We start from the raw sequence: 17,574 nt of genomic DNA, 5'->3' as shown, positions 1-17,574 counted from the left end.
CAACAACTTAGTATTTATGTGCACACTTTTATGTATATGTTCACACAAAGACTAAAATATACTAGCTCTAGTTTAATTACAACTTAAACATTCCAGTAAAGAAGACTGCATTGATTTTTACCCCTAGATCTGGTTTGTCAGCCAAATCAGAGCTAAATAAAGTAATGTGTTCCTGTTAAGTGACATACAGAATGTCTACTTATAATACCTCTCAATGGATTTCATAAGAGAAAAAATATGTCATAAGTTTCATCTCTTCCCTAAATGACTACTCTAGAGGCCACACAATTCCCTTTAAATGCAATTATCTCACAACTGAATGCTCTGATCACTTACTAAAACCAGCAGTGCTATTAGTGAGCCAGAAAAAGAGGAAACAGCAGAGCAGCCGTCAACTGGCTTCACCTCTGGGCAGTCGATCCCTTCGAAACCCTGCTAACAATGACGGGAAAATTTCTCGGCCATTACTGCCAGGTCTGTATCAAAAGCTTTTCCCTTCACAATAAATTCTCCATCCTCGGATGTTCTCTATGTGGTAACTTGCAGGATTCAAGTGAAGATCATCGGGAGCTTCCCACACCTTCCTTTACGCACCTGCCTTTCTTCCCACAGAGGTAGAGGCTGCACCCCTCAGGGGCGCCGGTCCTGCTGACTGCACAGCTCCCTAAACCGGAACCCATATACAGCTTCGCCGGTGTACAGTTGCCCTAGAAATGTACAAAAAACGGGTTTTGGTGTTTTCTCTGGTCCTATGGGGTCCGAGCATCTAGGTCCACAAAGCAGCTCTTTGGTCTTGATTGAAACCTAACAGCTTGGCTCCAGTTGGTGAACTCCTAGGCTCAGACACCAGAACACACCGGGACCCAGATCAGGGAAGACAAGAGGTGGGAGGGACAAGAGGTGGACAGTATGTTACAGGGCTAAGAAACTGAACTTGTAAACGGGCCCCGGAGTCAGCATAAGTGACCTTCACTTCTTCCAATTCACATCCTTCTTGTTTTTCTCTTTCCAGTTCCAAAGTTAATAGGTGTGGAAAAAAGAGGAACAAATCCAAATTAGATATGTGGCAGAGCTGCATCCTCCAGCCACCTTTACAGGTGTGTGGTATCTTTCAAGATTTTGTTAGAACCTGAATCATAATTTTCTACTGATCTATTGTTGACCATCAACCTGTAGCCTTCTGGATTTTCCTGTTAATTATCAACTGCCCTGGGTTCTAGCCTTCTGTATACAATTCAAATACAGGGAAGCCTGGAAGGCCAACTCTGTCCATTTTTTTTTTTTTTGGCTACTATTAAAGGCTCTCAACAGAGGCCACCGGTCTGTGTACTCACTTTCTGATGAAGCTCTGCCAAGAGCCACCTGGGCTGGAGGGGAAATGGCGCACCTGGAGAGGCAGGACCTGGTCCCTCTCATTTCCTACCTAATTTTGTATGTGGACAGAGAAGACTTTTAACCTTATACTGTCACAAGTAGTTTCATGAATGATATCTCTGTAGCAACAAATTTAGCCTGTGAAATTCTAAGAATAGTATCAGATCATAATGAACTTGCAAAAAATTCAATTTAACAAAAAGTGTTGAGGATTCAAGTATTATGCTTCAAGGAAAATGCATTACACTACAGAGATAGAGCAAACGACTTTTAGAAATACAGAGAAGATGGAGATTAATGTGGATTGGGGAAAACTGAGAAGACTTTTTGGAGTAAACATTATCTGAGCGAGGAGAAATTTGAGGCATTATACATCTTATTTTAAATACTATGAATTTTCAGCTAACTTCTCCATAGAGGAGAAATAAGTTCAATGTGGAGATTAAAAAGTTACCATCTGTTTTTTCTTCTCACAACAGAATATCACACATTTTATGTAGTGGTTAAATGCACGGGCTCCTGAATCAAACTGTGGTTAATGGCGATTCCACCACTAACTAGCCTAACTAGCTGTTACCGCTCGTGTTTCCTCATCTATAAATCAAAATGATAGTCTCTACCTCATGAGGGTTATTATGGCCAGCAAATGAACAGATCCAAAACAAATACAAAAGGATTTAGCACAATCTTAGCACATAATAAATATTCAACATATGTCAATATTGTGATTATCATCTTAAAAAAGTTAATAATATTTATCGAGCTCCTTTCATGTATCAGGCACTGATTTGGACTTGTAATTCTAAGACTGGCTTACTGTGAGAGCCATGAGAGCCCTAATTAGAGAAAGCTCTGTAGGAAAACAGAGCAAATGCTGTAAGTACCAGTAAGTGTACCTTCAAGACAGTTCTTACCTCAGATGAAGTTAAAGTCATGTCTCCCCAGATAACAAGCCTGCAGTGCTCAAGGCAGCACTTCCTCCAGTGGTGCTCAGTAGGTCCTGCTAGACTGAAGAAAGTAGAGTTCAGTATTCATTTTAATAAAAACAACCCACCAAGGATTAGGATTAGAGGTTGCATTCAATACATTAGGATGAAACTATTCACTTTCTCAGAGTAACATAAAGTGGATGAACCTAGGCTCAAAAATTACCCTCTACAATCACATGGAAAAACATATTAAATATGTTTAAAGAAAAACTTAACGTTTTGCCAAAGAGGATATTATTTTGAGGGCAATTAGCCTGTAAATAGCCATCAAAGCCATTTAATTGAAATAGACTAGGGCTACATATACACACAAACCAGGCATAGGTATATGACCCAGAAACAGAATCCAAAGGTTTCCTTCTCCAAATATGAGGAGTGTCTCAGCTAAGTTCCCTTTCCAGCCTGCAACACTCTCCTGAGGGCTTGCCTCTGCAGTTACTGGGGGAGGCTTTGTGTCATTAAGTGATAAGGACCTTCTGATTTGGCCCAGCCCTTATATTTGGTTCCTGAAGTTATTTGTGTTTAATTTCACACTACCTGACTTATAGGGCTTTATTTATGACTTATCCAGTCACGGTAAAGCTGCCGGAATTCTTTTCAGTATAATTAAATAGAAGAAAACAAAATTTTAGCAATTGCAATTTTGGTTTTGTAATCCAAAAGGATTATTGTTTTAGTATTTAAAGATTAACATGGATCTAGGCCATTTCAGAAGGAAATCAAAAGTTGAATGTATGTAGTTGGCTTCCTAAATTAAGTTCCTGAATAAGTTTGTTAAATTATAATATATTCTCCCACTGTTTAGGATACTAAGCATTCACCTTTTACTCCAAGGATGAATTTCCATCAGTTATATGCTGGAAAATGTAATTGGGTGATTTAGTGGAAAATGAAAGTAGAATTTTGTCCTCACTTCACTTATGAATCTAAGATGGGTTGATTTTTCAGTTGGTTTAGCTTTTTTTTTACTTGTCAGGAAGGAGGGCCAACTTTCAAGCTTCTTACCTGCCGGACTGGAAACTGGAAATCTCCCATGAAGTCCTTTGGGTTAAGCATTGGTATCAGAAGAAGGAGGGAGACACAGCATTTACATCTTGTATTTATAAGTTATTGATCCATATTCAGTAAGTACAGAAGCTACAGATGTTTGTGGTGAAAGCCACACCTTCTGAGGTTGGTATCAGGAGGGAATGTTAGTTTCTCACCAGTGTGTACTTTAGTGTCATTATCAGAGAGAGTTTATTGGAACTGACTCAAAAGGCTAGTCTTCATGCATACATTGCCTGGAGGTGAGGAATTAGTAGCAGATACTGATGCAAATTTCTCTATCAGATTAGTTCACTGTCACCTAGCTGAGATCAGGGTGCTGAAGGAATCACAGAGTAGCTATATTTGGGATCTGAAAAAGCAAGGGCACAGCTCATTGAGAAAAGCCACAGGTAAGATGCCTCAGGGAATAAACTGGGACCACCTGAGATCATCAGCCACATGAGTGATATGACATGATAGGAGAAATAAAGCAACAACACATGATGTAATAGCAACAAGACTTCCAGGGCCTAGCATGGTGTAGGGCTGCCTTTCCCTACGCATGATTCTCAGCTCAAAGTTTTGGACATAGAGGGTAGGAACCCAAAGGACTCACCCTCCACACTTGAGTTTCAGTCCTGGATGCTTGCCACGGTGCATGTAAGTAAGATGACCACTGTGGGGAGCTGGAGCATCACTAATGGGCTCCCTTGGTGTGCATTACCAAAGAGAATGTTAATTAATTACAGGGAAAAACATGTTTAAATCTGCAGTCAAGGAAACTCCTTTCATTATTTTTTAAAGCATAGCATCAAGTTATATTTAGGTTGCATTTATGTATAAGTGGTGTAGCAATCTTTTGTGTGAAATGGGGTGTTACTGCCCCAATACCATTCCCCCAAGCTATGGCTGCTGACCGCGATTCCATTTATAGATATTCTCCTTCCAAACTTAAGGTTCTGATACTGATAAAAAGCAATAGCCATACCATATATATTTCTGTAGTGTTTCAAATTTTTTTTTTTTTGTAGATAATTATTTTTTATTGAAGGGTAGTTGACACACAGTATTATATTAGTTTCAGGTGTACAACACAGTGATTCAACATTTATATACATGATAATTCTAGGTACCAGCTATCACCATACCAAGACGTTACAATATTTTGACTATATTCCTTATGCTATACATTACATCCCGGTTACTTATTTATTTTACAATTGGAAGTGTGCACTTTTCTTTTTTTTTGTGAGGGCATCTCTCATATTTATTGATCAAATGGTTGTTAACAACAATAAAATTCTGTATAGGGGAGTCAATGCTCAATGCACAATCATTAATCCACCCCAAGACTAATTTTCGTCAGTCTCCAATCTTCTGAAGCATAAAGAAAAAGTTCTTACATGTAGAACAAATTCTTACATAGTGAATAAGTTACATGGTGAACAGTACAAGGGCAGTCATCACAGAAACTTTCGGTTTTGCTCATGCATTATGAACTATAAACAGTCAGTTCAAATATGAATACTCATTTGATTTTTATACTTCATTTATATGTGGATACCACATTTCTCTCTTTATTATTATTATTTTTAATAAAATGCTGAAGTGGTAGGTAGATACAAGATAAAGGTAGAAAACATAGTTTAGTGTTGTAAGAGAGCAAATGTAGATGATCAGGTGTGTGCCTGTAGACTATGTGTTAATCCCAGCTAGACAAGGGCAATAAAACATCCACGTATGCAGAAGATTTCTCTAAGAACAGGGGGGGTGAGGTTCTAAGCCTCACCTCTGTTGATCCCCAATTTCTCACCTGATGGCCCCCCTGCGACTGTGCCTGTCTTAGATTGTTCCTCCCTTGTGGAATCTTACCCGTCTCTGGCTAAACAGTCATCTTCCGGGGCCATACAGGGAAATGTAAAGTTGGTAAGTGAGAGAGAAGCCTTATCGTTCGAAAAGGTTAGCTTTTTACTTCTTCGCAGATTTATGCCCTGTGGCTTCTATGTCCAGCATTTGTCTTGAGGTGTCTTTACCACTTGGAAGAATTATGATATTTGGTAAATTCGATATGAGGCACGAATTCTATTTAAGGGTTGTAGTTAGGAAGGAAGAAGAAAAGCTATAGAAGTAGCAGGCGGAAGAAAACATGGGAAGATTGATTATTTCTTTGACATATCTTCTTGTAGAGTAACTTCAGCATGTATAGGTTTTAAACTACTAATTAAATTGCGCACACACATTAACATAATAGTATAGTTACATAACCAAAGCATAACTGTAATTACCAGCCATCTCCAGTGAAACCAAGAAAACCAGTTAGGCACCTTAGGCATTTGTGAAAACATCTGTGATATGGTGGATATTGTCCAACTGAACTTGAACAGTCTGAGAGAAATCAGACAAATTAAAACAACCCATTCCTAAAAAAAAAAAGAACCCATATGTTCTTTTACGAGTAAATAGTCTGTAGTTGTAAGATTTTGGAGCGCTACAATTTGCACTTCTCCTAATTCTTGATTGAGTTCCAACAGTATAGATCCAGTCAAATTTGTTGTTTTACTGTATGCACAGGCCAGCTTAGATATCTCCTTCTTCATTCCCAAGGTAAGTCCAGGAACTGGTGGGATGAGTGCATCTACACCTGTAGCAGTGCGTGGATCTTTGTTGGGGTTTTTTGATGATCATCTTCTGGCATGAGTCTTCCAGAGAGTGCTGATGTTGGAAGTTCTTTCTCATATCGTATCTTAGTTGATTTTCAGGGTGGCCAAAGTAGGCTTTGATCCTCTGTATAAACACAAACAGACCCCTTGCCTACACTTTCATATGCCCTTTATACCCTTGTGTAGAACTCATTGGAGGTCACCACACAGGAACTGCCTTTTTTTTGGGGGGGGGATCATTAATATACACTTACATGATGAATATTATGTTTACTAGGCTCTCCCCTATACCAGGTCCCCCCTATAAACGCCTTTACAGTCACTGTCCATCAGCATAGCAAAATGTTGTAGAATCACTACTTGCATTTTCTGTGTTGTACAGCCCTCCCCTTTCTCCCACCCCCCCATGCATGCTAATCTTAATATCCCCCTTCTTCTTCACCCCCTTATCCCTCCCTACCCACCCATCCTCCCCAGTCCCTTTCCCTTTGGTACCTGTTAGTCCATTATTGAGTTCTGTGATTCTACTGCTGTTTTGTTCCTTCAGTTTTTCCTTTGTAGTTATATTCCACAGATGAGTGAAATCATTTGGTATTTCTCTTTCTCCACTTGGCTTGTTTCACTGAGCATAATACCCTCCAGCTCCATCCATGTTGCTGCAAATGGTAGGATTTGCCCTTTTCTTATGGCTGAGTAGTATTCCATTGTGTATATGTACCACCTCTTCTTTATCCATTCATCTACTGATGGACACTTAGGTTGCTTCCAATTCCTGGTTATTGTAAATAGTGCTGCGATAAACATAGGGGTGCATTGGTCTTTCTCATACTTGATAGCTGCATTCTTAGGGTAAATTCCTAGGAGTGCAATTCCTGGGTCAAATGGTAAGTCTGTTTTGAGCATTTTGATGTACCTCCATACTGCTTTCCACAATGGTTGAACTAATTTACATTCCCACCAGCAGTGTAGGAGGGTTCCCCTTTCTCCACAGCCTCGCCAACATTTGTTGTTGTCTTTTGGATGGCAGCCATCCTTTCTGGTGTAAGGTGATACCTCATTGTAGTTTTAATTTGCATTTCTCTGGTAATTAGCGATGTGGAGCATCTTTTCATGTGTCTGTTGGCCATCTGTATTTCTTTTTTGGAGAACTGTCTGTTCAGTTCCTCTGCCCATTTTTTAATTGGGTTATTTGTTTTTTGTTTGTTGAGGCGTGTGAGCTCTTTATATATTCTGGACGTCAAGCCTTTATCGCATGTGTCATTTTCAAATATATTCTCCCACACTGTAGGGTTCCTTTTTGTTCTATTGATGGTGTATTTTGCTGTACAGAAGCTTTTCAGCTTAATATAGCCCACTTGTTCATGTTTGCTGCTGTTTTCCTTGCCCGGGGAGATATGTTCAAGAAGAGGTCACTCATGTTTATGTCTAAGAGGTTTTTGCCTATGTTTTCTTCTAAGAGTTTAATGGTTTCATGACTTACATTCAGGTCTTTGATCCATTTTGAGTTTACCTTTGTATATGGGGTTAGACAATGGTCCAGTTTCATTCTCCTACATGTAGCTGTCCAGTTTTCCCAGCACCATCTGTTGAAGAGACTGTCATTTTGCCATTGTATGTCCATGGCTCCTTTATCAATTATTAATTGACCATATATATCTGGGTTAATGTCTGGATTCTCTAGTCTGTTCCATTGGTCTGTGGCTCTCTTCTTGTGCCAGTACCAAATTGTCTTGATTACTATGGCTTTATAGTAGAGCTTGAAGTTGGGGAGTGAGATCCCCCCTACTTTATTCTTCTTTTCAGGATTGCTTTGGCTATTCAGGGTCTTTAGAGTTTCCATATGAATTTTTGAATTATTTGTTCCAGTTCATTGAAGAATGTTGCTGGTAGTTTCATAGGGATTGCATCAAATCTGTATATTGCTTTGGGCAGGATGGCCATTTTGACGATATTAATTCTTCCTAGTCACGAGCATGGGATGCGTTTCCATCTGTTAGTGTCCCCTTCAATTTCTCTTAAGAGTGACTTGTAGTTTTCAGAGTATAAGTCTTTCACTTCTTTGGTTAGGTTTATTCCTAGGTATTTTATTTTTTTTGATGCAATTGCGAATGGAGCTGTTTTCCTGATTTCTCTTTCTGTTGGTTCATTGTTAGTGTATAGGAAAGCCACAGATTTCTGTGTGTTGATTTTGTATCCTGCAACTTTTCTGTATTCCGATATCAGTTCTAGTAGTTTTGGGGTGGAGTCTTTAGGGTTTTTTATGTACAGTATCATGTCATCTGCAAATAGTGACAGTTTAACTTCTTCTTTACCAATCTGGATTCCTTGTATTTTTTTATTTTGTCTGATTGCCGTGGCTAGGACCTCCAGTACTATGTTAAATAACAGTGGGGAGAGTGGGCATCCCTGTCTAGTACCCGATCTCAGAGGAAATGCTTTCAGCTTCTCGCTGTTCAATATAATGTTGGCTGTGGGTTTATCATAGATGGCCTTTATTATGTTGAGGTACTTGCCCTCTATTCCCATTTTGCTGAGAGTTTTTATCATGAATGGATGCTGAACTTTCTCAAATGCTTTTTCAGCATCTATGGACATGATCATGTGGTTTTTCTTCTTCTTTTTGTTGATGTGGTAGATGATGTTGATGGGCTTTCAAATGTTGTACCATCCTTGCATCCCTGGGATGAATCCCACTTGGTCATGGTGTACGATGCTTTTAATGTATTTTTATATTTGGTTTGCTAATATTTTGTTGAGTATTTTTGCATCTACATTCATCAGGGATATTGGTCTGTAGTTTTGTTTTTTGGTGGGGTCTTTGCCTGGTTTTGGTATTAGGGTGATGTTAGCTTCATAGAATGAGTTTGGGAGTATCCCCTCCTCCTCTATTTTTTGGAAAACTTTAAGGAGAATGCGTATTATGTCTTCCCTGTGTGTCTGATAAAATTCCGAGGTAAATTCATCTGGCCCGGGGGTTTTGTTCTTGGGTAGTTTTTTGATTACCGCTTCAATTTCGTTGCTGGTGATTGGTCTGTTTAGATTTTCTGTTTCTTTCTGGGTCAGTCTTGGAAGGTTGTATTTTTCTAGGAAGTTGTCCATTTCTCCTAGGTTTCCCAGGTTAGCATATAGGTTTTCATAGTAGTCTCTAATAATTCTTTGTGTTTCTGTGGGGTCTGTCGTGATTTTTCCTTTCTCGTTTCTGATACTGTTGATTTGTGTTGACTCTCTTTTCCTCTTAATAAGTCTGGCTAGAGGCTTATCTATTTTGTTTATTTTCCTGAAGAACCAGCTCTTGGTTTCATTGATTTTTGCTATTTTATTCTTCTCAATTTTATTTATTTCTTCTCTGATCTTTATCATGTCCCTCCTTCTGCTGACCTTAGGCCTCATTTGTTCTTCTTTTTCCAATTTTGATAATTGTGACATTAGACCATTCATTTGGGATTTTTCTTCCTTTTTTAAATATGCTTGGATTGCTATATACTTTCCTCTTAAGACTGCTTTTGCTGTGTCCCACAGAAGTTGGGGCTTAGTGTTGTTGTTGTCATTTGTTTCCATATATTGCTGGATCTCCATTTTGATTTGGTCATTGATCCATTGATTATTTAGGAGCGTGTTGTTAAGCCTCCATGTGTTTGTGAGCCTCTTTGCTTTCTTTGTACAGTTTATTTCTAGTTTTATGCCTTTGTGGTCTGAAAAGTTGGTAGGTAGGATTTCAATCTTTTGGAATTTACTGAGGCTCTTTTTGTGGCCTAGTATGTGGTCTATTCTGGAGAATGTTCCATGTGCACTTGAGAAGAATGTGTATCCTGTTGCTTTTGGATGTAGAGTTCTGTAGATGTCTATTAGGTCCATCTGCTCTACTGTGTTGTTCAGTGCTTCTGTGTCCTTACTTATTTTCTGCCCGGTGGATCTATCCTTTGGGGTGAGTGGTGTGTTGAAGTCTCCTAGAATGAATGCATTGCAGTCTATATCCCCCTTTAGTTCTGTTAGTATTTGTTTCACATATGCTGGTGCTCCTGTGTTGGGTGCATATATATTTAGAATGGTTATATCCTCTTGTTGGACTGAGCCCTTTAACATCATGTAATGTCTTTCTTTATCTCTTGTTACTTGCTTTGTTTTGAAGTCTATTTTGTCTGATATTAGTACTGCAACACCTGCTTTCTTCTCACTGTTGTTCGCCTGAAATATGTTTTTCCATCCCTTGACTTTAAGTCTGTGCATGTCTTTGGTTTTGAGGTGAGTTTCTTGTAAGCAGCATATAGATGGGTCTTGCTTTTTTATCCATTCTATTACTCTATGTCTTTTGATTGGTGCATTCAGTCCATTTACATTTAGGGTGACTATTGAAAGATATGTACTTATTGCCATTGCAGGCTTTAAATTCGTGGTTACCAAAGGTTCAAAGTTAGCCTCTTTAGTATCTTACTGCCTAACTTAGCTCACTTATTGAGCTGTTATATACACTGTCTGGAGATTCTTTCCTTCTCTCCCTTCTTATTCCTCCTCCTCCATTCTTCATATGTTGGGTGTTTTGTTCTGTGCTCTTTCTAGGAGTGCTCCCATCTAGAGCAGTCCCTGTAAGATGTCCTGTAGAGGTGGTTTGTGGGAAGCAAGTTCCCTCAGCTTTTGTTTGTCTGGGAATTGTTTAATCCCACCATCATATTTAAATTATAGTCGTGCTGGATACAGTATCCTTGGTTGAAGGCCCTTCTGTTTCATTGCATTAAATATATCATGCCATTCTCTTCTGGCCTGTAGGGTTTCTGTTGAGAAGTCTGAAGTTAGCCTGATGGGTTTTCCTTTATAGGTGACCTTTTTCTCTCTAGCTGCCTTTAAAACTCTCCTTGTCCTTGATCTTTGCCATTTTAATTATTATGTGTCTTGGTGTTGTCCTCCTTGGATCCTTTCTGTTCGGGGTTCTGTGTATTTCCGTGGTCTGTTCAATTATTTCCTCCCCCTGTTTGGGGAAGTTTTCAGCAATTATTCCTTCCAAGATACTTTCCATCCCGTTTCCTGTTTCTTCTTCTTCTGGTACCCCTATAAGATGGATATTGTTCCTTTTGGATTGGTCACACAGTTCTCTTAATATTGTTTCATTCCTGGAGATCCTTTTATCTCTCTCTATGTCAGCTTCTATGCATTCCTGTTGTCTGGTTTCAATTCCATCAATGGCCTCTTGCATCCTATCCATTCTGCTTATAAACCCTTCCAGAGTTTGTTTCATTTCTGTGATCTCCTTTCTGGCATCTGTGATCTCCCTCCGGACTTCATCCCATTTCTCTTGCGTATTTCTCTGCATCTCTGTCAGCATGTTTATGATTTTTATTTTGAATTCTTTTTCAGGGAGACTGGTTAGGTCTGTCTCCTTCTCTGGTGTTGTCTCTGTGATCTTTGTCTGCCTGTAGCTTTGCCTTTTCATGGTGATAGGAATAGTTTGCAGAGCTGGGACGAGTGAAGGCTGGAAGAACTTCCCTTCTTGTTCATTTGTGGCCCTCCTCTCCTGGGAGAACAGCGACCTCTAGTGGCTTGTGCTGGGCCGCTGCGTGCAGACAGGGCTTCTGCTTCCTGCCCGGCTGCTATGGGGTTCATCTACGCTATTGCTGTGGGCGTGGCCTGGCTCGGGCTGCTTCTCCAAAGTGGTTTAGTCGTGTTGGAGGGGGAGCGGCCGGGAGGCTATTTATCTCTGTAAGGGGCCTCCGTGCTCCCTGCAGCCCAAGGGTTAGGGTGCCCAGAGATCCCCGGATTCCCTACCTCTGGATTAAGTGTCCCGCCCTGCCCCTTTAAGACTTCCAGTAAGCACCTGCCAAAACAAACAACGACCACAAAAAAATAAATAAATTAAAAATTAAAAAATTAAAAAAATAGAAAATAAAAATAAAAAATGGCTGCTCGTTTTTCTTTATTCTCCAGCGCCAGCCTCAGGCATCTGCTCACTGGTCTTGCTGCCCTGTTTCCCTAGTATTGGGGGCCCTATCCCTTTAAGACTTCCAAAAAGCGCTCGCCAAAACAAAACAGGAAAAAAAAAAAAATTGGCCGCTCACTTTTCTTTTGCTCTCCGGCGCCAGCCTCCAATACCCGCTTGCCTTTCTTGCTGCCCTGTTTCCCTAGTATTGGGGGCCCTATCCCTTTAAGACTTCCAAAAAGCGCTTGCCAAAACAAAACAGCAAAAAAAAAAAAAATGGCCACTCGCTTTTCTTATGTCCTCCAGCGCCAGGCCTCCGGTACCCTCTCACCGTTCTTCTGCCCTGTTTCCCTAGCATCCAGGGCCCCCTGGGCACATACTATGTCTGCACTCTGGCCCGGATGGCTGGGGCTGGGTGTTCGGCAGTCCTGGGCTCCGTCTCCCTCCTGCTCTGCCTATTCTTCTCCCGCCGGGAGCTGGGGAGAGGGACGCTCGGGTCCCGCCTGGCCGGGGCTTGTATCTTACCCCCTTCGCGAGGCGCTGGGTTCTCTCAGGTGAGGATGTGGTCTGGATATTGTCCTGTGTCCTCTGGTCTTTATTCTAGGAAGAGTTTTCTTTGTTATATTTTCATAGATATATGTGGTTTTGGGAGGAGATTTCCACTGCTCTACTCATGCCGCCATCTTGGCTATACCTGGTGTTTCAAATTTTAACATACATATTTTTTTCTCACTTTATTTTCATAATACATCTGCTATGTGTAGATAAGTCAGGTAATACTGTCTCATGTTGTAGATTAAGACAAGGCACTGAGGTCAGGAGAGGTTAACAGATTTTCTGCTCATTGGTAAATCATTTTTCTAATCCTAACTATACGTGTGTCAGGTTTTCAAAATTTTATGAGAAGATTTTTATAGAGGTTAGAGTAAAGTGGTGGGTTAACTGATGATTTAAAACATTTGGGGATACCTTGCCTTTCAGAAAGCTTTCAGAATGATACCTTGGGACTGCCAAAGAAGACTGTACCTAGATGAGACCTTAACTGTTGTTCCTTCTTTCTTTAGAGGGAACAGAAGCATTTCTGATGCTGCAGCCACTCAGGAAGGAAGCGTGCCCTAGGTTTGCAGAATGTGCAGAATGTACCAGAAGTCTAAACTGATCTTTTGAAATGAACACTTTGTCCCTCAAAGTTCATCATTTCTTCCAAAAGTACATCTATTATCACTAAGGAAAGAAACTTGCTTGAGACAAATATAGAAAGGGAAAAGAAGTTTCATTGAATAAGGTGGTATTTAACTTTCAATTCCAGATTCAAGACTATTTTGTAAAGATTTAGTTAACTTTCTTAAACCTACCAGTTAATAACGATTTCCTATCATTCTCAATCATTTATTGTTGTTTTGTCTGGGTAGTTCAAATATCAGTTCACAATGGAGATTTTCTTTCCTTACTAATCTTGTTACTGGTGTCAGAGGCATAGCCTTTATCAGATCCTGATGCACTTGTGCCATTTCTCCCTCTAATGAGTAAGCTCTGCCCTTTATATGCTCTACAGATACCTACTGGTCATGGTAAAGCCCTCACTGGGTGTCTCCCGAGCCCCCTCCTTCGGATGCCTAAAACTCAGAAAGTCTTTATATTTTTATACATGCTGGTAAATTGAAACTTGTAGTGATGGATAAAGAAGAAATGTGATAAACTCCCAGTGCCCAGTAGTATCTTAAAATGCGACTGTATCACAAATGTGAAGGCCTGAACAAGTCTCAAGTCTTCTCATCAGAAGGTTTACACATACTTATCCAAGTCCAAAGATTAGAGTAGCATCTATTTTTAAGTTTTTATCTCTAAAAGTTTCCACTTAAGCGACTAGAATAGTGAAGGGAGAAGAGGGAGAGAATATTGGGTTGAAAGTTCATCTCATTTAAAAGTTACACTCAAAATAAAATAAAAATAAAAAATAAAGCTACCCTCATGGTTTGTGTGAAGTCTTTGGCTACAGATACAACTTAAGTAAAATAAATAGGCAGAATAAAACCAATTTGTAAGTTTTAACCTAAGGTTGCAAAACCATCTACCAAAAATGAATTTATTACTGAATTTAGAAAATCACACCACTCTTACTAACTTACCATTAGTTGTGGTCATAGAATCAAGCACAAATAGCTAAAATTATGAATTCACCTACATTTAGCAGATTTACAACTCCCTTCTGCCTTAGAAAAAAGGTTTTTTTAAAAAATTTTTAATCCTGATAAAAAAACTCATAAAATTTATTTCCTCAGACATTTATAAGTATATAATTCAGTAGTGTTAAGTATATTCACATTGTCATACCTCTATTATACCTTTTATCAAAGCTGGTATTATACATTACAAAGAAAACACCTTTTTTTTCTCTTGACATTTTAGTAGGTGAGGCCAGAAGCAGGAATATCTGCAATTCCATTTCCATATGTGTGAGCAAACTACTCATTTTAAAACATCCTCTCTGATTTCCTAAACTGTTCACCACCCACTGGTTCAGTAATTGTTCCAAAATGCAGGTGTCAGGGAGCACAACCAAAGCTGGGGAGCAGAAAGTAGGCCTAGTTGATGCTATTGCACTTTAACCTCTTCGCTCCTGATTCCATTCCTTAAAAGAATAATCATAAATAAGAAAACCAAAATTCAGTTTGCATAAATGAAAAGGCTACGTGGATGACGACTCAAAGGAAGAATTATGCACTTGTGTAACAGATCGCTAACTGAGAATTCTTCAAAGAACATAATTCACAAACAAGTATCTCTTTTAGAGACTGGGAAGAAATTCCCCTGTCTCTGACAAGGGCTGTCTTACCTTAGAAAGGAAAAATAAAAGTTCGTCTCTGTAGCCTAGCCTTGCGTAGATGAATACAGGCAGAACATAATCGTGGGAGGTCGTGGTGGAGATCCTCATGGATTCATGCACCTGAAACTGAGAAACACAAAATGGTTTCACTGTCTCCAAGAGACATCCTGACACCAATAGAAGGATATAAGGCAGCACAGCTATTCCAGAGCCAAAAGAGCACATTGTTCCTTGAAACTTCTTAGTTCAGGGCATAGACATTATAATTGTGGCAATCAGGATATAAATAACAACCCCAAAGGCCCTTGGGTCTGCTCTTAATTCCCAATTCAATGGTTTCCTTCATGAAAGCTTTTGTACTTTCTTCAAAGGTTGCTTTGGCTAAATAGTCAATATCAGTAGCTGATACATTTTCTTGCATATCAGAAATAAGCTTTCTTAACTTCTGTCTGTAGACATTTTTTGTGTCCCAGTTCTGGGTCCCCACTGGGGTCGCCGGTATTCCCAGTCTATAACAGCAAGCCCATGAAATCTTCAGTAGGAATGAAGATCATATACCAAATAATAATATCTCGGTCAGCTTTTTCTAGATGTAGTTGCAAACTTATGTTCTGGGTAAGACCTCCATTAACAGGAACTCCCTGGGGTGGAAACCGTGGAGAATATCCCGATCTGTTGACATTAAATATAGTGACATTTGCCCCCTTGCCTTGGCCAGTGGCCTTCCAATCACCTGAAACATTCTCAAATTTAGTCTTATATTGTATTTTGTCAAACACTGATCTCTTGGAGCATTTCAAGCAACGGTAAAAGGCTTTTTTTTGATAAACTGAAAGTCTGGCAGGTGCTAGAAAAGAGAGAGACTTCAGAATGAAAAATAGGAGCAGCCATGGGATGAGATGTATTGGCTGAACAACGTAAAACCTTAATTGTTCTTCAGATAATAGTTTCATGATAAGATAAAAATCTTATCTTCTGCTTTAATGCACTCTGGAAGGCCTGTGAAGTTATTTAATTTTCTGTTAGTGTTTGTTTTGAGGAAAAAGCTCAAATGCTGAGTGGATATTATTATTGTTATATATTTGTATTTTTGAAGTGCATTTTATTTAAAGGTCCTAAAGAAGCCTATAAATACATCGAGATCTAGAAGCAAGTTTAATGGCCTCGCTTCTCTTCAGGGGCAAGCAATGCTATTCAACAAACATTCATGAAGCTTCAGACCCTCTGTTCAGAGTACAAAATGGGTAAGATGTGGTACTTAGCCTCAAAACAGCTCATGATCAAATAAGAGATTAAAATAATGTCTAATATCGTTTTGGAAAACTCATCAAATTGTAGGCACTGTGCTTAAGTGCTTTAGAAATATATGCATCATTTAAATATTTTTACGTCATTTAAATTTGTAATACCTTCATTATTTTATTAAACGAACCCAAATGTCCAGCTGCTTTCCCAGCCTTCCGTTCAGCTGGGGCGTTGGCACGTGACCATGGCCAGGCCAGTTAGATGCATCCTCCTGCGGACTATGAATTGAGATCTTGGGAATGAAAGAGCCTGAGAGGTGGTGGCACCAGTGGTGGCAGAACTCCAGTGTCTGTGCAGTAGTGGCGGTGCCTGTTGGGCTGTTCAGAACCTGCTATCTGTGGCATTCATGGCAAGTGGCTGCATTGTCATAGGACAGCACTTTCCTGCTCAAGTTCCTGAGGTTTTGTTTTGGTTGCTTACAACCAGGAACTCTGATCTACAGGTTCTTTCCACGCAATCTGTGGCTTTTGAGTATTTCCTCCAGCAAAGCTAATCACCTGTGCGCCGCCTGCTGTATGTATGTCATTATTATTTTTAACCACCAAGTGTCACCAGCCAAACCTTAAAGCATTTCTCAGGCCTAGGACATGGAGGTAAAAAAAAAAATTATAAAACTTTATTTAATGACATTTAAAGAAGTCCAACTTAAATGGATATATGCAAAATATCAGTGTTCAAGGACTAAAGAGGTAGATATCTTCTTTTCCTTAATCTTTGAATAAATATCTATACAGCACAAAGATGAGTAAAATTACCCACTTAGTAACATGAAATATACTGAAGGTATCAATTAGCGTTCAAAGAGAACAGTATTTTCAAGGGAATATAATTTTATGAATATCATAAGAATTGTGGTCCTCCAAGGTCCGTTATTTTGAATTTTTTATTCTACCTCAGGATAAGAAAAATGGATTTGTGTATGTATTCTTTCATAAGGAAAAAAGAAAGCTCTTCTTTAAAGTTAAAATTCAACTAATGTTAAAGAAGGCTACGTATGTGCACAAAAAAAGTCAATTCTACCAGAACACTGACTGCTTTCAATTTTATTTAAAATGTTGCTTTCCACTGATTATTGTTTCCTCTTCGGTCAGCCCCCTCCTTGCTGCCCCAGAACAGCCTCATCCATTTATTACAAAGCTACCAAGTGACTTAGTCTCCTTTTTCCCATTAATGGAAGGTGAACATTCCATGGTAGGTGACAAGCTGAGCTCCTAATAAAATGTGTGGGTGCACAATGAATACAGGCATAACAGATCAGTAATTTGGTGCCTATGCCTTCAGTTTGCTTTTTTGTCTCAGGTCTCTGCCTCCCACGCAGGCAGGTCACAGCGCAGGCACACTGTCTGTCACTCTCCTAATTAAGCACAGCTTGCAGGGAGGAGGGCCCTAACTTGGCACCTCCCGGGCACTTTGTCCAGAACCTTGCCCCCAGCCCACAGTCACTAGCTGTCTGCTTCTCCCACACCCCTTCCTTCACCAGCA

General features: G+C 39.6%; 1 pseudogene; it reads right to left on the bottom strand.

Moving 5' to 3' along the window:
- Positions 1-309: 309 nt before the first annotated feature.
- On the bottom strand, positions 310-15,740 carry LOC118922629 (hyaluronidase-4-like; annotated as a pseudogene).
- Between the last annotated feature and the right edge of the window lie 1,834 nt (positions 15,741-17,574).

Source organism: Manis pentadactyla, chromosome 7 (assembly GCF_030020395.1).
Source record: "Manis pentadactyla isolate mManPen7 chromosome 7, mManPen7.hap1, whole genome shotgun sequence".
Classification (NCBI taxonomy): Eukaryota; Metazoa; Chordata; class Mammalia; order Pholidota; family Manidae; genus Manis; species Manis pentadactyla.
The sequence above is the reverse complement of the archived record's forward strand: the minus strand, read 5'-3'. Positions and strand labels throughout refer to the sequence as shown.